Here is a 26,145-nt window from a genome sequence, read left to right on the forward strand (position 1 = left end):
CTTCGTGTTCAGCTGCTGCTGACAAAACAACTTGTATAGTAAAAACGATATTTCACGTCAGTTTTTTTTTTAAGTCAATCGAACTTAAGCCAAAATTAAATTATAAAACATCCTGATATCTCTGATATATATGTCTGGTATATTAAAGTCATGCACAGGAACGGCGTGCTGAAAAATGTGACTGATATATTAAAGTAATGCGCTCGAAGAGCATGCTGAAAAATATTGAACATACAGATATCTCTGATATATGTATGCCTAATATGTTAAAGTTGGGCGTGCTGAAAAATATGTCTGATTATTAGAGTTACGCGCCCGGGCGCGCCGAAAAATGCAACTGAATGATGAAATTTGAGGCAGACACGATGCATTTTAGGCAATGATGAGCCTGTGTGGAAATTCAAAAACACACTGACCCCCTATTGGGCATTTCAAAAACATGGTAAGACAAAAACAGGGTGACCCCCCCCCCTGGTGATGAATCCACCGCCCCTACAGGCCGAAGAAACTGACCAATCCCTTACGCGTATCGAGAAAATATGGGACACAAAGCCCGAAACCTAAAAATAAAAAAAAAACATCATTTGAACTCTTACAGAAGCACATAGAATACTGAGAACGTTGAAAAAGATAAACACAGGGCCTCATAAGTGCCTATTTAAGTCAATATTACAGCGTTTTTCTTTCTTTTTCAATGTTACAAATAATCCAGCTGAAGAGCACAACACTTGTGTAGCTGTCTTTTGTGTAGCGTGTATTGGCATGTATAGTGCGTCCTCGTAAATGTGACCTTTAGTTCCGTGACCTCTAGGCCCGGCTCTAGCCATGCCTACTTCCTGCCCTGCCCTCGCTATGCTTACTGTACTAATTTCCCACAGTAAACACAGCGACGTCTGTACACGTGGCCAGAAGGCATGGCCAGAGGAATTGGCTAGAGGTCACGGAACTAAAGGTCGTATTTACATATGATCACATTCCCCATTGAGGGCGCACTATACATGCCAATACAAGCTACACAAAAGACAGCTACACAAATGTTGTGCTCTCCAGCTTTATTTGTAACATTAAAAAGAAAGAAAAACGCTGTAATATTGACTTAAATAGGCACTTATGAGGCCCTGTGGTATAAACGTAAAGTTGTTAATTATGAAGATTTTCCGCAATGCGCATGCGTTGAAGACAGCCGGAGGTTGGTATTCTCCATACATAATAACCAGCACAGTTTTTCTGGAGCCAATGCCAAGTTTCATTTTTAGGGGAGGGAGGAGGGACGTGCATACCAAGATTATGGAATTACATTTATAGTGCGCAAGCTTTATGGTCTAATCGACGACCCCTAAGCCTTCCCTGAGCGAACGTTGGAGGTGCAAATATTCCACTACGAAACTATTCAAACTTTATCCAGCCGTGACAAATTTGTTGTTGGCCGCATGACAAGTTTTTATCTCAAACAAAACCTGAAGGATAGTAAGCCTGGTAAGCTAGGTACCGTTCAGTTTTTACGGCCGGGGGGGGCCCCGGCAAAATCCAGGGGGGGGGGTCATCATAATTTTGGAATCTGCAAAGGGGGGGTCATCGCTTTTTCACTGGTAGGAAAGGGGGGGTCACCACATTTTCAAAAACATAATACCAACAATAAAGTTCACTTTATGCCATGGCCATGATCGACCCTCTTTACCGGCGGGCCGCCTTCGGCGGCCCACTACAATAAATATACATTATGTGTTACCCATGACCCTCTTAACAGGCAGACGCCTTTGGCGGCCACTCCAATTAGGTTTACTTCATGCAATGGCCATGATCGACCCTCTTTACCGGCGGGCCGCCTGCGGCGGCCCACTACAATAAATATACATTATGTATTACCCATGACCCTCTTAACGGGCAGACGCCTTGGTGGCCCACTCCAATCAGGTTTACTTCATGCAATGGCCATGATTGACCCTCTTTACCGGTGTGCCACCTTTGGTGGCCCACTAGAATAAAGTTGACTTTACGTAATGGCCCATGACCCTCTTAACCGGAGGGCTGCCTTTGGCGAACCACTCCAATAAAGTTTACTTTATACAATGTCCATGGACATAAGTTGTCTGTGGAAATGAAGTTAAAAATTGCCTTACAGTCGTCCTAATTAACAGACGTTTCAATGGATGTGGCTGAGAAGTTTGTGCACTGGCATCGAATAAAGTGCGCCCGCGTACCGGAGTTCAATCCAAACCATGCGGGTAAATTTGACATATGGGTTTTGGTTATTTTTCAGGGGGGGGGGTCATCAATTTTTTCGTCTGACAAAGGGGGGGGGGTCATCTTTTTTTCACAAAAAAATGCAGGGGGGGGTCTATATTTTTTTTGAACACCGGCGACAAGATTTTGCCGGGCCCCCCCCCAGGCCGTAAAAACTGAACGCTCCCTTATCATAGTCGTATAAATCATTTCCATGGTGTGGCCGTGTCACAAATAGGTGCGAATTTTCTCACAGAAATCGAAATAGAGTTAAGCCTCACCCCTACGCAATGAGCTAAGTTTGGAAAGCGTTCGTTTTAAATTTATTTATCCAAGAGTCCCTACAATTGCTAAATTGCGAGTTCGGATTCTTGGAATTTCTGAAGGGACGTCCACATTCGACGAAACGATCACTTTGCGACGATTTGTGATCGGCCCTCAGCAAATTAATGAAACACTCTTCCTATTTTACAAGTAAACAGAAGGTGTCGTTATAGATATCTGCAAATCTGAAAGATGAATGAAAAATGGAATTTAATCCAAACAAAAGCGATTTAAATATCAATTGAAAAACCAGTGAGGTATAGCATTAATACTTGAGTTTAGTGTATTTATTGTTTATTATTCATTTGTTTTGATATTTCATTCAGACTATACACCGAGTACCGGTATCGTGTTGTTGCATTAGTGTTTGTTAGCCACGCCGTAAATTCATTGTCAGAGATACTGAAGTTTTTTTAAGTTGAATTATTCAGACGTTAAAGATTCGAAGTCTTGTAATAGGTTTGGAAATATTGGCTTTCTGGTAGAGTGACACTGCACACAAAGGGACTTACATATTAGAGAATAAACCTACTGATTCATTCTGTTTTCTGTTTCAGACTCATTGTCGTGAGAAACATGAGAAGACACTGATTGTACGGAGAGCAACACTTTTACCGTCGAACACTCATGACCGCGGAGGCCAGGCGCATTAGCTGCTACAGAAAGTGACAATACGGCGGTGTAGACCTAGGCCGAGTACGTAGGCGGAGTCTGTGTATTCAACTCTTCAGCGAGGCTGCAAATTATTTTTGTAGCACGCCCCCAGCGTTTACTCGAATGTAAACATTAATTTTTATCAAGATGGCGGACGCTGGGGTTGCTGTCAGTTCGGCGATGTGAAATTTGTTTGCTTTTCTCCCCAAAATGAAGTGCAACGGCTTCTGAAAATGTACACGTGAAGAGCCATGCCGAAGCTGATCTAAGAGTAAGTTTTTCCTTGCTTTCCGCCTCCACAAGTCGGATGCAGTTCACCTGTTTTGCCGACTCCCATTCAATCTGACAAAAGGGGATATGTCAAAATGAGGTCGTGCGCTGTGAAAGATCGCAACTTGCAGCTAAAATGCACTTTTATGAAGCGTAAGATAAAAGAAAACATTCCAAACAATTTATTTTAAGCGTGGACGTTATCGTAATCTAGCTTTTTTAGACTCCCGTCGATTTTCTGGATAACTCCGCTCAATATTTTTAAGCAAACGTTCATTTTTGATGCTTTCTGGTTCAGCTGCGCCGTTTTAATAATTGCCCTTTCATCGCTGCCTTTGCAGCCATTTGCAAGAAAATTAAATTATGCGTTGAAAAATAGCCTCCTCGCACGAGCGTGTAAGCAGCTAAATTATACACCGGAGCATCGGTTGTGTTTTTGCCACAGTGTTACCAAATACAGTTTTCGTACGCAGTTTACGGCAGCAGTTGATCGAGGCCTCAACTGACTCGTAGGTCGTATCATTAAATAAATACCAGGGCGAGAATTTTTGAAATTCTTTCGAATTTTACACTTGTGTGATATAGTGCTAGAGTTCAAAGTGGGCAAGGGTTGTAGCGTGTTCATATACTAGCCATGACGAAAAAATATCACCGCAAATAAGTTACATCATACTTCAGTCGCAAGATTAAATATTGTCGCTTCGAAGCTCGCAGCAATTTTCGTCGTTCGCGCTTTGTCAAAGGCAGCACAAGTGTGTCAACGCTATTCCTTTTTTTTTTGACCCGTCGAATTATAAATCATTTAAACAGTTGAAATGAACTCATTCTCGACATAAATATTTCAGATTGAGGTCAGTGTATTTGAATGTCGATTTTTTCCATTCTCAAGTGTATTTTTTGCAGGTTTTCACACAGCTGAAAGAAAAACTTTTTTGAAGAGTTGAATGTAGCTAACATCCAGTCGTATATACTGGTGCGGAATTGAAATAAACATTTAATTGTGATCGTAGCTATTCACATTTAAACCTTGAACTCCTAAAAAGATACAAAGTCACGTTCACGAATTCAATATAGGTCAACCAAAAATATTGTTGAATTTTGAAACCAAACCAAACCAGTGCGCGACAGACCTTTAAAATAAATTTGGAAAAAAATATAAATTAAGTTGAAAAATACAAGTAGAAAAGCAGAAAATTGAATTGAAGAAATTGAAACTGGGACAAGCACAAATTGTCAGTCATATTTTGCCATCTGACATTGATTGATACAAACCTCTCGGCATCATTAATATTTCATCTTTGTACAATGTAAATTTTTCATAAGAGTTCTTCAATATTCCATTATTAAATGTGAATAATTTTTTACCAGGGCAGGTACACTAGCAAACTCTCACTGTTCCAGGCTGAATACTATTAATGCTGAAGTTAAGACAAAGAACAAGGTAGACTCAACAGCAGCAATTTTTTATACATAATACATCTTCATAATTAATTGCGGATGATTTCAAAGGAACGGTTCATTGTCATGTGCAACCTATTTCTGCTTTTGCCGAGTTTCTTTGTTTAATCGTTGTCAATAGTCTTCAAAATTTAAATGAGAAAGCCGCTTTCATGCTGGCTGATTCATATGACTGCTTTTAATATTCAATTCTTTTGGGAATTTTCAGTGGCTTTCAATTTGACAATATTAAATATATCATCGCAGAAACCCAATTCAGCCGATGTGAAAGCTTTTAGAGGGGAAGAAATATAATTGGATCAAAATTTTAAAATTGTGTCCTAATGCCATTCCAGAAAAAGTTTGAGATGAAAAGGCAGATTGCAATCATCCAGAGATTTTTTTTCATTTTGATTGCTCGAGTAAATATATATAGATTGAACATTAGATTTAAGGATTTAAAAAGCTGAAAAATAAGATTATCTCAGTCAACCTTCTTTCCGTAATCTTTTATATCTCATTTGGTGAAGTGGAATGATTTCTACATGTTTTGTGGGAATGATCAAAATTGTGGCATATCATTCACAAAAATATCTAAGACTTTGAGAATCTTCCTCATTCTACAGTGTTGTGCAGTTTTGTCGAGTTCTCTGATCAGAAATGGCTTATCTATATCAATGGTCTTCTCTTTGTTGTCTCTGAGTGTTTTTATCTTCTATTGGGATATACACAGGAGGATGGACAAATACAGAAAAATTTGCAAACATGTTTACCAGGTACGCATACAGGCAGACACTGACAGACACATTACGCACACATATATACAAACATTTTTACTTACACATTTCACAGTAGTGCACGTATTACAACTTTATCCGTGGGTCTATAGCTTTGTTTAAATTGACCCATGTCGTTAAATTTGATAGTAAAAAAATGTTGAAACGTCATGGACTGGTCATTATCAAATGTAGAGCAGCATTCTTTAATCTTGTTTTATGTCCAGTAAGCTCTGAGAGCCATCACAGCTTGATTATCAGAACATCAACTTTCCTGAAAGCTCCCAGCTTGAGTCAAAAAATAATTTTTTAATGCATTTTCTCATTGACCACTTCCTATGATTTTTAGTGATGATGCCAGCCGTCTGAAAATGATTTGTCAACAAACTTTGAGGATGTATGAATGAAAAGTATTGCTTCACAGAACGTGCGCTATTACTGGTCACGAGAAATTTCTGCCAATTTCAAATCCTGATCATTATGACCTCGAATTACATGATGCATATTCCTCACATCTGGTGACCTGTCTTTCTGAGTAATTCTGATGTTAACAGGATGCACTTGGTTTAGACAGAACAGGAGATTCTGAAATCGAGTGATTGCATTCTTTTATTTATCTAGGATGGATTTTGCAATGTTGGAATTTCTATTAAAACTCCAATCCAAGTATTTGGGCTAAATTTTTCTGAAACTAGAAAAAAGATTTTAATAAACATTAGATTCCTAATATGATATTGAGAATGAGATTTTTTTTCATGAGGACTGGAGATGATCCGGTGAGAAGAGTGGAAAAAAAGGGAGGAAAAAAGTCACAGTCATGTGGCTTGTTCTGTTGCAAGCTTGAAATGACCAATAATATGGATGGTCATTCTTTAGTAGGAGCTAACGTGAATTTTCTTCATTACACTCATTCAATAGGGTTTATGTCCTTTCATATATTGGCAAAATAGATACAACTGGCTTACCCATTTGCGTGCAAAGTGATATTTGTTAGTGGTGGTTGAACTGAGGCACGACACAATTTTAGACTTATACTTAACCAACATTGCCTAACTACTTGAAGCAGTAAATGTGTATGTACCATACAAATCGCATTGGATTGTGGGTAATCTCAAGTACTGTGATATTTGTTAGTGATGGTTGGATTGAGGTATGACAAAACTCTGGAATTTTACTGATATGACATTGGCTGAAATAAAAATCTTTCTAGTTGCAGGCTGAAGATTGCTTATACACATCCCAGATATCAGAGAGATGAAATCCTGTTTTAATTTCGTGCACGACCACTTTTACCATATAGCAAAAAAAATGTAAATTAATAAAATTTTAAGGTGCAGTACCATAACAAGGTCATTGAGTGACCATTTTATGACCCTCTTCATTTTTCAAATTCAAGCCCTGAATTCCTCGAGAAATCTTTCAGAAAACTTGTATGCATGCATATGCCGAGTTCTTGAACCACAAGTAGGCCATATTGAATGTCTTTGCACCACGGGAGTTCTGCTTAAATATCATTACTAAGAATTCATATTGTAACAGGATGAACAATTTCCCGCAAAGGTCACCACATAGATTTTAAATTGTAAGCAATATTCTCTGTATTCCTTTCCCTGCATGAGCGAAAGGCAGTACGCGCCTCGGGACAGATATTCCGACTCTCAAATTTTATCAATACTTTTCTGATCTACAACTTGTGGGGGCTCATTTTAAAGCTCTCGATGTAAGAAAATTTTCACAGTTTTAGTTTTTCAAAAATGGAAAAATTTCATTTTTTCCCCTTCAAGTTAAGACAGGGATGGTATCCATTTTCAATTTCAAATATCAAGAAATCTTAGGTAATTTGTCTCTCTAGTACCAAATTTTGCATGGTGACCCCAAAATTTTATTCTTGATTTGGTAAGAGAATGGTTGAAAGTTTCATTGAGGAAAGTTTGAACAAAAGTGTGAGTCTTTCCCTTTTGAGGTGCATGCTTCCTTAAATCAAAGAGAAAATGTAACTGTCTGGTGATATCATGTGGTTTATTTTTTGTTTCAAGTTAATTTTTTTTATTTTATACTTAGCTGAAAGACTATGCCAATGGTTGCTTACGAGAACTCTTTACCAATCCTGCCTGTAATTATTTTTACATGTTTGATAAAATTTTTTGCACATGTACCAACATGTTGCACTAACATCAAGTGAGTTTATCTCAGAAAACTGATGATTCGTAATGTTTTTTTTTTGAATTGATGGACGAAATTAATGCATAAATAGGGCTTTCAGAACTGTTGCTGTAAATTCTGAGCATGGATGCATGGCGAAATACACAACCATAAAACTTAAAAGTGAAGTTTAAAACTGGTACATGTTAGAATATATTCCAAACTGTACTATGTTGTACATGTTTGTGCACTGTCCTTTGCAAGCAAATGATAAGGGTTCAGAAGACTTGACTAGTTTCATAATTTAGAGAAAAATGGAAATTTTGTATTTGACCCTTTTAGCGCTGTAATTTTGGCCTCTAAAATTCTAGTGCAACATTTTACCTATTTTTATGAATTTTTTGTAACTCTGTTTGATAATTTTGGACTAAATTGACATTACTTTTCATTGACTACAATTTTTGAACAAAATTTTTGAAAAAATTGAAAAAAAAAATAGTCAAGATTTGAAAAGAAAATTATCAAAATTTACGTTCGACAAAAATTGACTGAGGCACTGAAAGGGTTAAGGGGTTAAGGGCAGGTTTGATACCACTAAAATAATCTGTATGAAAAACACGAGTGATGTTCACAGAGATGGAATTCTGCTTGTTGACGTGGAAGGATCAGCAATGGTCTCAACTGTGTTGATGAATGTCCTAATTTTTTGTTTTAAATTATGTGACTGGTGTCTTTCAGCACTGATCTTGATATGATATTGGTTTTAATATCAAAAGATTTTCAAATTGCTCTACAAATCAAATATCAATACCTCAAATTTATACCCACTGATAGTTTGTTTGAGATTGTATCTGCTCTGCAGAAAGTTTGATGTATCATTGTCATTTTCAAGTCGGTACCGTAATAAATCAGTGCTTTTGTAGCATAAACAGACTGCATTGTATAGGAGATATTTTCTTGAAGTATATATTTAAAATGTACATACATGTATGCTGTGTATTTTCCTTTGAAAGAAATCACAGTGCACCCGCAAATAACATTCATGTTAACTGTTTGTTTGTCACATAAATGGCTGCTGTGTCCTGAAAGTCACATTCTATTGGAAAATGCTACTTTTCTTTTCGTCCACAAGAAGCTGCGGATATATGGACGGTGTGTCCGCTGTTGATTTGTTTGCTTTCTCATTTCTCATTTTTCTGTATCAGCCCACCTATGCTGATAACTTGAATGTGATAATAGACCGAGATAGCTGTCGATAACTCAAATATTGACAAATCAGACACCGCACATGTATTCAGAATTCTCCTTTGTTTGAAACTAAATTTCGCTGCTATCAGCTCCCGATCGCAAACACTGTAAAAGCATATAAAAAGAGCCAGCAACGGAGATATTACCTGATACGATGGCATCATCGTGTTTGTGTGATTGCTAATCCCCATTACAGGTAGAGAGCCTTCATTTCCTGCCTGTAAGTCACAAGAATTAATACTTCAGATTGTATCTTTCCTCAGTGTTTTATTATTCATCTAGGAAATATTTATCAAAATTGAATTTTGCATCTTTGAATGATGGCAGTGGATTTGACCCACAGATATCACATAAGTTCGTGTTTTGAAATGTAATTTTAAGTCGGGATTTTGTTCTCAAATGAAAGAGAAAGGGAACAAACGAATCAGTGGAAAGATTTCTCATTGCCTGTGAAAGGAGTTTGACATTTTGTGACATTTCAAGCCAAACAGTTTGAAGAGTCTTGAGGAGCTTGGAGTGGATAAATCTTGAATAGAAGACACTGTTTATGTCAAGTGCTACTTGTTATTCCGGTACGCCGAGATGTAATTTGTTGTAAAATTACTTTGGCCTTATTTCAGTGAAAGAGCATTTCGGTGGCCTAAGTAGTGTTCTGGATAGCGCGGTGTCATACAACGACATCACATCATTGTCACCGATGGTATCAGAATGTATCCCCTTTGAAATGATACTTTTATCTCAGAACAAACCTCAGACCATAATTTCAGTGCCTACATACTGATAAAGTAAAAAAAAATTACATTTATTGGTGTTGCCTTTGACATTTACCAAGCAGAGAGCTGTCATTTTTTAAGCTCTGCTGTCATTGATGTGGTAGCTTACGTAGAACCGTAGGTGCCTGCCTGATGCAGTTTGATGGCCGTCGTCTGTTGGTCATCCATTTTCCATCACCTGTTAACATCCTAGGTGTATAAAAGGTGTCCCTTATCTGATTGCTTTGTTTCTTAATATGTTGTTGGGATCTTACTTTTATTCAAACTAGACAAAATCGAGGATATTAACTTTTTAGGTGTAAGTCGACTTTTCCAGTTTGAAAGACTGCTAAGGAAATTCCAGTCGCATTGATATTTATGTTGCTCCTATGAAGGAATAAACCTTTTCAAATTTATTCCAATTGCTGTTAATTAGCGACATATTATATTTATCATAATTTCTATCAAACTTTAAATATATCAGTATTACATTATCTTGTCTAGTTTTCCAGAGAGGGTTGTTCATGATGAATCACAGTCTGTGAAAAATATGTTAGTATTGTTTACTTGTGGCCTGTAAACCAGTAGAAATCTGTTTTTTTTTTTTCGTTTCACTTAAACTTTCGAGAAACACTGAGTTGTATGGCCCACTATTTTGTTTGCTTTCGGAACACACTGGTAAACAGCAAATTCTGTCTAGCAAAAGTGATAAATTAGGCCCAAGCTTGTGTACACTACAAGTACCGCACTTTTTACATTTTGTTAGGTCTGGTGTAACACCTGCAATGGCTGGGAATTTCTTTCTTTTAAATTTCAAACACACCATAGAAACACTGATCTACCAAAAGCTCTGTCACAGGTGAAGTCACATGTGAACTGTGTATCGACCGTGACCTTTGACTCCATTTCCATCAATCAACCAATCAAGACTTGTTGAATTTTTCACAGACATGGCAGTGAACATTCCCGGTGTTTAATTCATTTTATAATACTAAACCCAAGTGCAATTATGGTAATGCATTCAGTCAACTGAAAAATGACGGTATTTAAGTTTTTTGAGTCATGACCTTTTGTCATGTTCCTCAAGGCAACAGGTTCAGTTACATTGGAAGTACATGATATACGTGACGTCAAAAAAGTTTGCCCATAATCGATGACTGATATTGTTAGCAGAATCAAACACTCTGTTCGGAAGGTAAGATACACACATACATGAATTAACATCTCAGATAAAACTTAACCTTTCCCATGGAAAGGTTTTCTGAAGTTGAATTTGGGACATCCAAAAAAGTGCTTGTCTACGAGGTGCCTTTTTTGAATGATGATTACATACATGTACACAAATACCCCCTAGGATAATGTTAAATTATAATATGTACAGCTTACCATGGACCAAATATTCTTCAGCGTTGTCTTGAATTTTTTGCTCCCATAGCCATATGTATATATGGCAATGGAAGCTATTCTTATAGGCTAGGGAAATGTCTGTATGTATGTCTGTCTGTATGTCTGTGTGTCTGTATGTCTGTATGTCTGTATGTCTGTCCGTCAACATCAAAAACTCCAAAACCGCTGCACATTTCATCTTGATATTTGGTGTGTACATGGATGATGGGCTGTAGATGAGATTTTGTTAAAATGAGTTGTCATTGCCAAAATATGCAAATTAGTGCCAAAAAGGTGTTTTTGGTAAAAAATCTTCTTCTTCATAACCGCTGGTCAGACAGCTTTGATATTTGGTATACAGGTCCCTAGGGCCAACCCAACTTGGATTTGTTCAAATTGTGATGAAATATGAAATCTGTATTTTTAAGGAATTTTTTGTCATTTTTGGTCAAAAATTTATTTCATCAAACCGCTTGTCTGACAGCTTTGATATTTGTATACAGGTCCCTAGGGATAACCCAAGTTGGATTTGTTCAATTGTAAGGAAATAAGCAAATCTGTATTTTTAAGGAATTTTTTTGTCATTTTTGGTCAAAAATTTATTTCATCTAAACCGCTTGTCTGACAGCTTTGATATTTGGTATACAGGTCCCTAGGGATAACCCAACTTGGATTTGTTCAAATTGTAATGAAATAAACAAATCTGTATTTTTAAGGAATTTTTTTGTCATTTTTGGTCAAAAATTTATTTCATCAAAACCGCTTGTCTGACAGCTTTGATATTTAGTATACAGGTCCCTAGGGATAACCCAACTTGGATTTGTTCAAATTGTAATGAAATAAGCAAATCTGTATTTTTAAGGAATTTTTTTGTCATTTTTGGTCAAAAATTTATTTCATCAAAACCGCTCGTCTGACAGCTTTGATATTTGGTATACAGGTCCCTAGGGAAAGCCCAACTTGGATTTGTTCAAATTGTGATGAAATAAGCAAATCTGTATTTTTAAGGAATTTTTTTGTCATTTTTGGTCAAAAATTTATTTCATCAAAACCGCTCGTCTGACAGCTTTGATATTTGGTATACAGGTCCCTAGGGAAAGCCCAACTTGGATTTGTTCAAATTGTGATGAAATAAGCAAATCTGTATTTTTAAGGAATTTTTTTGTCATTTTTGGTCAAAAATTTATTTCATCAAAACCGCTTGTCTGACAGCTTTGATATTTGGTATACAGGTCCCTAGGGATAACCCAAGTTGGATTTGTTCAAATTGTAAGGAAATAAGCAAATCTGTATTTTTAAGGAATTTTTTTGTCATTTTTGGTCAAAAATTTATTTCATCTAAACCGCTTGTCTGACAGCTTTGATATTTGGTATACAGGTCCCTAGGGATAACCACCATTGATTTGTTCAAATTGTAATGAAATAAACAAATCTGTATTTTTAAGGAATTTTTTTGTCATTTTGGTCAAAATTTATTTCATCAAAACCGCTTGTCTGACAGCTTTGATATTTAGTATACAGGTCCCTAGGGATAACCCAATTTGGATTTGTTCAAATTGTAATGAAATAAACAAATCTGTATTTTTAAGGATTTTTTGGTCATTTTTGGTCAAAAATTTATTTCATCAAAACCGCTCGTCTGACAGCTTTGATATTTGGTATACAGGTCCCTAGGGAAAGCCCAACTTGGATTTGTTTCAAATTGTGATGAAATAAGCAAATCTGTATTTTTAAGGAATTTTTTTGTCATTTTGGTCAAAAATTTATTTCATCAAAACCGCTCGTCTGACAGCTTTGATATTTGGTATACAGGTTCCTACAGATGAACTAAATATGATATACAGAATATATGATGAAATCTGCAATTTTGTATTTTTGGTGCAATTTTTGCCATTTTGGTCAAAAAATGTGTTTCTCAAAACTACTTGTCTGATGCCTTTGATATTTGGTATACAGGTTCCTGGGGTTCTCTTAGTGTGATATAGTGAAATATAGTGAAATTGATGAAATCTTCAATTTTTGTATTTTTGGGTCAGTTTTTGCCGTTTTTGGTCAAAATATTTGTTTCTCAAAAGTTACTCATGTGATAGCTTTGATATTTGGTATACATTTTTATACATAATTATGATGAAATCATCAATTTTGTATTTTTGCAGCTAATTTTGCCATTTTAGGTCAGGCCATCCTGAAATGAGCTATCAAGATCTCAACCTTCTTCATCAATACATATGTCACAAAACGTTGCTCTCTTCATAACACAGCAGAGCTCTGTCGACCATTGGGTCGTTGTTAGCTCCCATAGCCATATGTATATATGTTTACAAGTTTACATTTTATTGAAAATCTCAATAGCCACTGAGCAGATTAGATGAAAAATTAGCATGTAAGTACTTTGGGCTGACCTGAAATGATTGTGCACATCTTGGGTCAGTATCTTGGACATGCTATTTTTCATGAATTTTTTTGTAATTTTCTCCCATTTTTGGTCAAAAAATCTTCTTCTCTGAAACCACAAGTCTGATTGATTTGAAACTTGGTATGGAAGTGCATAGGAGTGACCTTTCCCAAATTTGGGCAAATCGTGGTGAAATTTGCATATTTGCATTTTTTGGCTATTTTTTTCATTTTTGATCAAAATTTTTTTTAACTCTGAAACCACACGTCCGATTGAGTTGAAACTTAGTATAGAGGTTTTTACGGGTGACGTCAGTAAGATTTGATCAAATTCTGGTGAAATTTGCATAATTTTATTTTATTGGGGGAATTGTTTCTATTTGTGATAAAAAAATCTTTTAGCTTGATTTTAGCTTGTTTTGATAACTATATGGGAGCGACCAGTGACATTGTCACTATTTTTTACACCAGTCTTAATACAGAATATCCATTCATTCAGAGGTAAAGTTTGCTTCTGTTCATTCTTTTATCGTCCACCATATTTTTCACTGTCCCTTTGTGAATATTCTGATCACAATGTTGAAAATTATAATGTCCTTTTAAATCATGTTTTCCATTGTTTTCTCTGTTCGCAAAAGATAAATCTCATAACTTATCTGTTGTACCGTCATCTTTTTGATGAGCAACTATCTCCATTGCAAAGGTCTTCTAATTATATCGATTTACAATATACATGTAATATGCAGAGCATTTGCCGCAACAGATAGTCAGCCTATAGATAAGGATTCTGTGTTTTGATTTCTTCTTAAAGTACTGTATGAAACCTCTCATGCAAGATACAAAAATAGATTTATTTTTAGGCCATGACATTCAGCAAAAGTGATTTGGTGACATTAGTTTCTGTTTTTTCGTTTCTTGGTATGGTTTTCTGATGAATTGCTCTCTGATACAGTTTTGTTTTTTTCACTGACTGTGTAGTATCTGAACTTTCTTTTGAACACTCGTGGAAGGAAGCCCTACACACAGAGAACCTCCCTGAGGCTCTTGAGTTTTTCTCATCCAACAATTTTGAATCATTTTTGAATCATTCAGATTGCACGCTGGCACCTTGATGTTGCCAAGTTCAAGTGTAAAGGAATTGATCACTGGCTTCTGAATATTAATCAAAAAACTGTATCCATTTTGAACAGTTGAATTCTTTTTTCCAAGGTAAAGCCATCGTTGTCACATGACATAACATCCTTCCATGCTATAATTACATGAACACAAAATACCTATGACAAAGGACTATTTCTGAAACATTCTAAAACTCTCATAGACACATTATTACATGTATAGACATGTTAATGATTTTGAATATGCATATTTTGTAAGTTTTGAAAAAGGATATCTGCAGTTCAGTTAGATACAATTTACAAACATATACATATATACATACCCCGTCCCGTACACTCACAGATATATATATATACAAACACACACACACATCACAAAGATATAAACATATATTCTAGGAAGATGTTGAAGCAGTAACTTGTCTAGCTGGCCTGGACATGTCAGCTGCAGCCTTGTTCCTCAGGTGTTTCTCAGACATATATTGATCAGTTTTATTCAATGTTAATACAAACACATTACATTTGCGGTGATGTATTCTATATCAGTTTGCTTTGCAGTACGGTGCAATCTGAAATCATAGCTTTGGGGAATCGTGAGGAAAAATGAAAAAAAAATTAATAATTTTGTGTCTCAATCCTGACATAAGTGAATTGTATTACAACACTGAACGAAAGGACAAAGTTTCTTTCTCTCTCTTTCACTCTCTCTCTCTCTCTCTCTCTCTCTCTCTCTCTTTCTCCCCCCCCCATATAACATACAGTACATATGTGTATTTGTATGTGCATACCAATATGTGTATGTATGTACCATTGACTTGTTTATTACTTGTCTGTTCCACCATGCAAACCAATATGGCTGCTACATGTACCAGGGTAGTTGGACATTAAATTTTAGAATTTCCACTTTTGTTTAAATTGTTTTGAAATAAGTACAAAAGCTCAGCTTATTATTCTGGTATGATATCTATACCGGTATATTTTCAGTGAATCAACCCACAGTGCTCAATGCTAAAAAAAACAGAGCATTAATCAGGTAAAAAGTAATAATATCTGTTACTTAAGTTTCATGCATCCTGCAATCTTCAGACAGACAGAACTTAAGTTTCCCTGGGTCTTCACTCTCATTTATACCGGTGTGCCAGGGATGTACCATTATACTATGTTTTTAAGCGGTGTTTTAATTCTATAAATAATATTTCTTTTGGTTGTGACATTTTGAAACCAACTCAGAGCATATGTTTAACAGCGTAGATTTATCGGAATTGATTATGCCTAGTGCTTAATTGAACATTGGAGTACATTAAAAATGATGAGGATACGAAACAATACGAAAAAATTGCATGTACCGGTACTGTAAACCAGAGAAGAACACTGCAGTCAAAAGTCAAGTCTAACATGCAAAGGGTAATTTTAGGGCAATTTTCTCACTTTGTTTGGCATGATATTTCATACTGCTCAAAAGGTACGACTACACAGGATTGTAAAAAGATTTTGATATCTACATTGTACTAAAGCATTTCTTCAGTACTTGTACAATTTTATCTTATACTGGTATTAGCAAAATTTTTTTATGTTTGAAGACTTTCCATTCTTATATCTGTGTACAATACAGTAGTTAAGTGTCCTAGTAACTTTACATTACGGAAAATTTCTGTCGCTTTCTTGCATTTACATAAGGTGAATTAGTAAATTAAGGATTATACTGTCATCATCTGTTATAGGCAGGATTTATAATTGCACCGGGTTTTTTGTTGTTAATGTGCAGAAATCAATAATTGTCTGAACATTTTGACCCAACTTTTGGAAATGACGCTTTTGGGAATGGCAGATTTTGCACTTTGTGACCATTGATGTTGTCATTATTAAAACTATGAAAAAATCACATCTCAGTTTGGATCTAGCCACAAGTTTCAACGATAAATGCAGGTAAAAAATATGCAAAATTTGTCGGAATTTGTCTGCAGCACTTGCATCGCTATATTTAGTAACAAACTTCCCATAGCAATCAGCACTATCAAAGCTATATTGAGAATAATACTGTGAATTTCAGGCATTTTGCTGGACTTTCTACTGGACTCAGTGAAATGAGATGAACATCTTTTCACACGCTGTGATGTACCTCTTGTAGCAACAGAGCATCTGAGTAAGTTGCAAGATTTTCAAGGTTAATAAAAATGATTTAAGGAGCAGAAATGAAGCATGTAAGACCTGACTGACATTGTAATGACATTACTTGTGCAGACTGACCTTGGACTTAACAGGCATGCCAGCCTGCCTGATAATTTCAGCAGTCAGATCTCAGGTAGTGAAAATTTCAAGATATCATGTGCAGTGATAGTGAAGGAGGTCTAAGTGCTGTTAGACTTTTGTTAAAAAAATACATTGCCTTTGATTTTTCTATATACATGTATGGTAAAATATGATGGATGCGTGTGTATATACATGTATCTTCTACAGATGCATCATCATATTTTATTTGAGAGTTTACATGTACATAATATGTACATACATATAATATATTTGAGAGTTTACATGTACATAATATGTACATACATATAATATATTTGAGACCAAAAAGATCATTGTTTTTATATTTTCCAAAATACAGTGAATAGATTATCTTTTTAATTCATAACATTCATGTATTTGTCCATTTGAGGCAGAAATACAAATTTTTAAAAGTAATATTAAAATGATAAATATGACAGGATAATTATCAAAGGGGTAATAATTATGTTTACCAAAATATGTTCTATTTATGCCCTCCTGTGTGTAGAATTCATGTTTTGTTCATGAGTTTCTGGAATACAAATATTGATAATGGCACATTAATATTGAATGTCAACTGTGTCACCACCTGTGTTCAAAAGCTGAGAAAAATTATTGTCAATATATTCAAATGTTGTGAATCAAAGCTAACATTTGCTGCTCAAACATATTTATATACAACCATTAACTTTAAGTGAGGTGTTTCGTAATGAAATGATTTTCAGCGAAATATTGAGAGCTACTGTAATTTTGCTTTGTTCAATAGATTAGGGTTGGTGGAGGCTGCATTTATTCGTGAAATTAGCAAAAATAAAATTGACAGTGTGTAGTTAATTATTTTGCAATATCTGTTGATCAAACCTCACCCTAAAAATACAATGAGAAGAATGATTGAGTGAATTGAACATTTGTTAAAAGCAGAAAATGCCGAAATTATCGCTTGTTTAAATTATTTTGAAGGACTAAAATATTTTCAGGGAATATTATGCGGTAACTGCATGAACTCCAGCTAATAAATTGTGAAACGTGTGGACAGTGTCACACTTCTCTGTGTCAGAAAACACATTCTTTGTCAGATTGTTGCTGTTTGACGGTATGAAAAAGTACCATGATACAATGTGGTGACTATACACAGAGTTGAGATTGCCAAATAGACAGTACGTGTACATTTAAAAGTAGGGTGAGGTCTAGTATTGTGCAATCATGTACCATATGTGACCTGTTGCAGTGCATTTCGGAAGACCTTCTGAAGAAATTTCCAAGGTCAGGGTTGACTCATCTTACAAATATGCATGCTCTTCCCAAGATGGATGCTTAGCAGGTATATGTTTACATGATGAAACTATGAGGCACACACCTGCTCTCTATATATACACTTATAATGCCAGACGGTATGGCTATGTGGAGAGCTGTCCGAGGGATGAGGTGATACATATATACTTGCATGAGAGATTAAAACCCATAGCTCATGTCACACCGAAGCCGTGGGATTTTATGCAGGATATATTGTAAGATGCTGAGATGCATTGAAATGTAGGCAAGATCCACTCAAATCATACAGATTGGATTCCTGATAATATCAGTATGGTTATAGACTTGGAGAGCATCAAAATTAGTTTTATGATGTGATATAGTGCAATAGCTATCTAATGATATTCTTTATCTTTGATAAGATTTTCATTATCCACACATTGGAGAAAAGCTGGAGTGGGGCGAAAATAATTAATTTGGGAAAACTGGACAAAATAATTTCCATGTGAATTTAGAAATGTTCACATATAAGACACAGCATTGGTGTTTTTTTAACATGCATAGCGCTCTAGCCAAGGTTCAATCAATGACTTAACCAGGCTTTGTCCTAAGTAAGTCTCGTGTGCTGCATCGAGCTAAATGGTCATCCATCACGCTAGGTTGACTGTTTATATCTTAATTAAATTTCTGACATACGAAAGTACATGTAATATAGAAATTGAGGCCAGCAACGCCATTACACTTTGATCTTTACAGTGTTTTAAGCTGACTTTCACTGGGCTGCGTCTTGTTTAATTTGCAATGAAGCAAGACTAAAAATTCACCACTCTCTTTGAAACAAATTTTAGCCACAAAAAGCAAGTTTTAGAACAAATTTTTAGCCTTGGATGGCAATTTTGAAATGTTTTCAATTTTTTTTTTCTTCCCAGGGCTCAGTTAGGTATTTTGTTAAGGTGATCTCATGTTCATTGCTAATTATGAAAATGTGAAAATGTTGAATTTTAATTTTTTCTGCCAAAATTTTTACACTTTTGCTTAATATTCATATTCGAATATGTGTTAAACCCTGTGTTGTAAACTTTACTACCATGCATTTAGAGAAATTTTACTTTTAAAATTTATTATCTCCTGATAAACTTGTGACATTAAGACCATATGAAGTAAATAAAAGATGGAAATTCACTATAGAGAGGTAAATTCAGGATTCAAAAAATGTTATTTCTTGTATTTTTATAATGAGTATTGCAGATTTAAAGAGGGTTTATTCCAACTTTATCTAACTGGATTTTATGGGGGTCTAAAACCCAACTTGCTTTTCTGGTATGGCTCTTTAGATAGGACAAAGTTCTCCATTGACCAATCAAGCTGCATATGTGCATATTACACAAACAAACAGGAATAATAGCCTTTCTTCTTTCTCCTTTCAGAGTAATGAATGAATTTCTTAGCCAATCATATGGTTGTGTCTCAGTCTTGTAACCAATCGTAAAAGCAGTCTTGCGATACAAAAGCCAAATACCGAAAAAATAGTATGTTTAAAAGATTATGCAGTGACTGTGACTGAATTCATTCAGGTATGTAATGTTGTTGGTTTTAATAGCAATCTAAGGAGAGGAAACAGATTCATTAGGACAAGCTATATAGATTCACCCTGCATTACCAAGACGTGACCTTTGACCTGTAATTAGCATGATCTGCGTTGTGTGGTAGGCAATGATTTTTAAAAGGGGAAAGGTCACGGATTAGTACCACTTGACATATTCGTTTGCCTTGCACCTCAAACTTTGTAATTAATATGAATATTCCCCTGAGATGGTTTTCTGTAGCTGCAGGGACTGTGATATTGTCGTGAGGCAATACAGATCTTGCTATGGGTACTTTGAATTGAATTGGCCTCATGGAAAATTTCAACTTACATGTGCACCATCTTTTGCAAACCCTAAAACACGGCTAAATGCAGAAACATAAACCAGTTGCATCTGCAACCACAGCGCAGTGTTTCATACGCTCTCTCAGCCTTTGTTCACTTCATAATCTCATCTAATTTATGAGCTTGACAATATTGAACCCTGGCCATGTAAATCAGACTTTTTTTTTTCATTTCTCCCCGGTTAAGGATTTTGCAAATTGGAATTTCAAGCTTGCAGAGCCTGGCATGCAATTGCTGAGGGATTGAAATTTTCAACGAAAAGATATTTTATGGCTTAGCTGCAGCACAGGCTGAGATTTTCAGTGAACTGAGCTGTTTGAAAAACAGCTTCCCACTTGTGAGCCTCTCTCGCCGAGTAGTGTACTGCCACAAAGCAGTGCTTTAACTTATGTATCATTTTGAAACATGTACATCAGGCAGCATGTAAATGTCAGGGTTTTTTCTCAATTGGAAACAAGCCTATTTGGCCCCTTCCTTTGAGCCGATAACCTTACTCAGGACCCAGTTTAAATCGTCCTATATTTAACTCTGTTCACGTCGGTCACAGTGCTAAAGAACTACACAATAAAACACACCCCAGGTTATGCTGTTCTATTTTCATTGTATTTGTGTGTGCAGGTCTGTTTTCGTTGTGACATGTTTATTTTCAAATTTGTTGAGGTAATTTTCTTTTCATTTAAAATATTCAATGTAGTCAAATTGCAAATGATGCACAGAAGCAATTGTTATAGGATCTGAACCGTGTTGATGTTGGTTATTTGTTTCAAAGCGTTGAATGGCCTAATGGGCAGCGACGCATCTCAGAAGCTTTTCATTGTTGTGATTGATTCATTTCTGAACAGCCAATCAGCTTCAAAATAGCCCTAGTATCAGACTCCTCAAGTTGCTGTAAATAGTGATAATGTACCAATCAGATGTAACCTACTGAACAGCTGCACAATGAGCATCATGACATTGTGTGTGTCCTGATTCACTTCAATTACTGCATAATCAGAGTTCGTTCCCCTGTAGGATAAAGATACCCTACATGTACAAAAATGTGTTACACATCTAATAATATCAGTCCTGTAATATCAGGGTTTATGAAACTGCTTCTTTGTTTCAATATTTACCTTAACCAGGTGTTTACAAACTTGGTTCAGGAAAGATGTTTACATGTACATGGCATGTCTGCTTTGTAATATACTTAATGGAATGTTACTTGTGTTGTATCTTTTCTAGCATCATGTGGCCCTCTGTTTTGACATCCTAGATTGACTGAGCTTGTGTAGAACTTTAGGTGCCATACACGTTCATAATGGTAAATGAATATGGTATTTTATCAGTGTCTGTGAAGTTGCTCATATTGATCTATAACTGCATTGTGTATGTTAGCATATTTGTATCTGAAAATTCTGCCATCCAATGTGATTGTTGTATGATCATATTTTGCATGATGGGATTGTCATCAGACCTTCTGATTGGAAGAGCCTTTTGAGTTGTACGTGGCAATATGAACCAATTAATATATACTCTGACCATAGGTAACAGTTGCAGCTGAAGTGCGTCACTTGTCCGTTATGCATGTATATATACTGTACGTATTATAAGTCAGAGCATACAACTGTATCATTTTTTTGCAAATATACTTGCCACTTTAAAGGACATAATAATCACATGTGTACCGGTATATCTGACGTGCTTTTTTTGCATTTCTAGCAACAAGAGGAATACTGGAGCATTCTGCTAAATACAAAAAATTATGATCTCCTGCCTTTTTGAGATCATGATTGTGTTTCTAGCATGCAAACAAACAATATACATATACACACAGCTGTTGTTAAAGACATACTGGTAAAACAATCCATGCGCGTAACTGATTATTAGTTTCATGTAGATTTATATTAAATGTAATGAAAAACTCTGTGATTGGATTGAAATTCATGTCTAAAGCTTTTCATTTATTCGTATTCAAGGTTACCATGCATCTATAGCAACACTGGTGCATGCATTGTGTTATCCTTGGGATCCCTTTACATGCCCTCTGTAGCAACTTGAACTTAATAAAGGCTATCGGTATACTACTATTTTGTACATTTTGATCAGAATGAAACATGCACCTGTCATTGCAGTTGGTCAAGGTCTCGGTACTCTTGTATATGACAATGTAGTTTTCATGGCAGCAAGGTTAAAGGGAGGGGGTTGTCGGAGCTCTGCTCAAAGGTCGCTAGGGACCCCTACGACTGATGTAAACACTGTATCCAAGGTATGCTGGTGATTGATGAAAGTTAAAACATGTTTGTTAACAATGAATATTGTTAAATTTAAATGTTGCAGCTATATGAATAGTCTATGCAGTTGCGTAGGTGAAGCTGTTAATGTATGTTTAATGGTTGTTTCCTGACGTACGTCGAGTTGCATTGTGGGTATACAAACTGTTGTTTGACAGAAAGTTTTACAGAAGTACATAATACACATCTCATGATGGATATTTCAAGTAATGAATTGCAATATTATTTTTATGTACTTTACATTCATTTGTCTTATCAATCTGCCATATTAAGTCAACTTTGACATGTGAAACCTGCATTTTATGTCACAGAAAAGTTCACTTTATGAATGACTGGTATAATGACATAGTCCTTCATATCATATGGTAGACAGGGTAGAAGCTGCTACTGTCTATGTTCATATTAAACAAACTTTATGGTGAGTAGTTTTCTCCAAACATAAAATGTGCCCTTGGTAAAATTTCTGAGCATGATTTGCAGGATGTGTTGTTCCCCACTGCCACCGAAGTTATGCAAATATGTACGTGCAACTAGTTCACTGTCAGTTACTAGTGTTTTTTATGAATTAATAATTGCATTAGTGGCCGCCTTTCATGGCTTTTCTACAGATGATGAAATTGATATTAGAAATGTTGCCACGATGGCTAGCAGACAAATAGGGGTTGCTAGGCAGGGGGTCAGAGCAAAAAGAACAGATTAATTTACTGTTGTAGGATGTTACTGAGTCATTTGTTACTCAATAGAAGTTCAATGTCAGTTTCATTTTTACATAGTGGTTTGAAGAAATAAACATGAACCAATTCCAACATAATAAGGGGCAGGGGAGGAAACAGTTCCCTCTCTCCTGTTCTTCTGGATTCTTCTGGACACACTTGGAAAAGTATCATTTCTTTTTTTATGAAGAAGAAAAATATCTGATACGACACGACACAGAGTACTTAAAAAAATAAGTTTTCAAAATCAATGGACTGAAAATGATAAAATGAGTAATGCGCATGATAATTTCATTTCCAGGAATGTAAATATCGTGCTGTTGCTACGGCAACATTTTGTTTTGCCAGCAGGGAGACGATGTGAGAATTAATTTTGTTGCATTTCAAGGAAGATTTAATCTCCTAGTATGTGTGTATGAAACAATGAACTGACAGTATTGTTCGCACAATACTTGTCAAAATCAATCACGAAACTTGTAAGATTTTATGCAGCTTTCATTTCTCTGTAAAACAAAGCATTTGGTGACTTGTCTGTCAGTTCTGTGTTGAAGTTACAGAGACTGGCATAAACTGGTGTTGAAATATTTGTTTCAGCCGTGGAATGGTCATAGGAAAGAAAAAAAAAATTGAACATGCCATGTCCAGAATTTCACCATGACAACTGTTGTCATAGCGACATCCGTGCTCAGCCTGCTCCGAAGCAAATGCGCTCAGGAGTTTGAAATTAAATTTCAGTGAACATATTGGATGATGAATGTATTGTTTAGGCAAGTGATCCTGGCGGAGGTTGATTAATGACGGCATGGAAAGACGGGCTGTGCAGTTTTCACCGTGAATTTGACAAACAATTTGACAGAGAGAAATTGACAAATGACGGCAGGATTCCTGGCTAGGTTGGAGGCAGTGATATTCAGTAAATATTGTCCACAGCCAATAGAAACCCTGGAGTGTAATAAAGACCACCAATTGTTATTGATCAGCTTTGGCAACATGTCCGAAAAAAGATCTCTTTTTTCTCGTCACACAAACTGTTTGACTCCGGAACAAAAGCATGAGTTTCATCAAATATTAAATCTTTCAGCTATGCATGCCTGATACAGAATAATAAAAGAGTGAATTCAGTTCTGAAACAATTCAATTCAAATTGAATATCAAGCCTTTAATTATTTGTCAGTGTTGACCATGGCCCAGTTTCACACGAAGGAAATCTTCCTGCCGAGCCTGATACTGGAGACCAGGAATGCAGTGTTTAGTGAGCATCCGGATGGAAATGTTTCCGTAGCTGTAATACATGAGAATTATCAATAAAACTGCAGAAACTGACTCCGGTGGTCAAGGTCAACACATACAATGCTACAATTTAATGGATTCTATTTATAAGAAAATACCTCACTTGTAGTGAGGTAAACTATTGTAGGAAGCAGATTTTTTTCAAGTCCAGTTTTAAAGGAATCAAGATATTGCCCTCATTCCTGAGTGCAATATACATGGGTTTGTCCTCACATGTCAACAATTGGTTGTTGCAGATGCTAATGTATCAGCCAATGGTTTTCATAGATTCTGAAGATTTGTAGCCAGCCATGTACTTCACGTCTTGTGAAGTTCTCATTGAAAGTTATAATTATTGTGGTGATTTGGAGTCTAGATTTTAGTGACTGTACACTACAGAGGCATTACATACATGTATACAGACAAATTCTGAGCATTTCCGCAGTCTCGCAGAAGAAAACAAGAAACTGTAAAAATATCCACGACGAGAATGCCCTATATTTACCGTAATTTCAAAAATAATTTCCATTTTAGCTAAAGTACAAAATGTAAAAGTGGCGATTTTAAGGAACAATTTATTTATTTATTCTTCCTGACCTAACTAACAATTTTAATTTTCACCCCAAATTTTAACTGGTTGAACTGCCCGTACTTGTTAAAGGGTTATAAAGAATTGTTTCAATATTATGTATATTTTTAGTTTTACCGCCAGTGCTTTTTATAGGGTAGAGAGAAATTTTTCGAATGTCCTCTAAATTTCTATCTGCAGTAATTTAGCTGCCAGGAGGTTGCAACGAATTTTTCCAATATTTTCCAATTCCTATCTAGTTTAGCTGCTAGTGTTCATGACGAGGATTCAAAGAATTTTTCCAATATTTTCCTATTTCTTGCCAGTTTTTATCTGCCAGTAGTTTATCTGCTGGTGCTTGTTAGGTGAAGGAATTGTGAAAAATTTACTGAGCATGAAAAATATGTGTTGATAAAGATCGCTATTATGATCCATCCATGATTTGCAACAAGATATTCTCTAATCAGAATAAAGAATCTTTGAAAATTGTTTGTCAGTAAAGAATTTTGATATGAGGATGAAGTGGCCCATAGCTGTAACTTTTGATGATTCTTCCGCTATTTTGTTTTTTTGTGTCTACTTCAAACACCATGTTGAGTTATACATACACTCAGCCTGTATACCGAGTATGTACACAGGTAGATTGCATTGTTATTGTGGACATGTAAATTCTGGTCCAGGAGTTTGGACGAAAATAGTGAAGAAATGTCAACAAAAATTATACAGGGCTGGCCTGATACTTCCATGCTTGAGAGCAAAGTTATAATGTCTTTCAACATAGCAAGAAAATATCTTGGTTGATACATATGTACCGGTACGTGCATGATCACATGCTATTCAAGCTTTCGTCTTGTGCTAGAGGGGGGCAAACTGCATGATATTGAAATGCATTGTGGGTAAAATGTCAACTTCTAACCACATCAAGAGTTTGAGATTGGGATCTCATAAATACGTTTAACGCAATTCTGATCATTCGCATGGCAAGAAGTTTTGTGTGATCATGAAACTAGCTAAACTCGTTCATTTTTAGCTCCCATAGCCATATGTATATATGGCAATGGAAGCTATTCTTATAGGCTAGGAAAATGTCTGTATGTATGTATGTCTGTATGTCTGTATGTCTGTATGTCTGTCCGTCAACATCAAAAACTCCAA

The 26,145-nt window shown here is 35.8% G+C and overlaps 1 protein-coding gene across 1 annotated transcript in view; it reads left to right on the top strand.

Annotated features, from left to right (window-relative positions):
• Positions 1-3,336: 3,336 nt before the first annotated feature.
• LOC139143710 (uncharacterized) overlaps positions 3,337-26,145 on the top strand; it is a 62,689-nt gene continuing 39,880 nt past the window's right edge. The window contains exon 1 of the mRNA XM_070714245.1: positions 3,337-3,472. The gene's annotated coding sequence lies outside the window, so the exon portion shown is untranslated. The remainder of the gene's footprint in view (positions 3,473-26,145) is intronic.

The sequence above is a fragment of the Ptychodera flava genome, chromosome 11, assembly GCF_041260155.1.
Source record: "Ptychodera flava strain L36383 chromosome 11, AS_Pfla_20210202, whole genome shotgun sequence".
NCBI lineage: Eukaryota > Metazoa > Hemichordata > Enteropneusta > Ptychoderidae > Ptychodera > Ptychodera flava.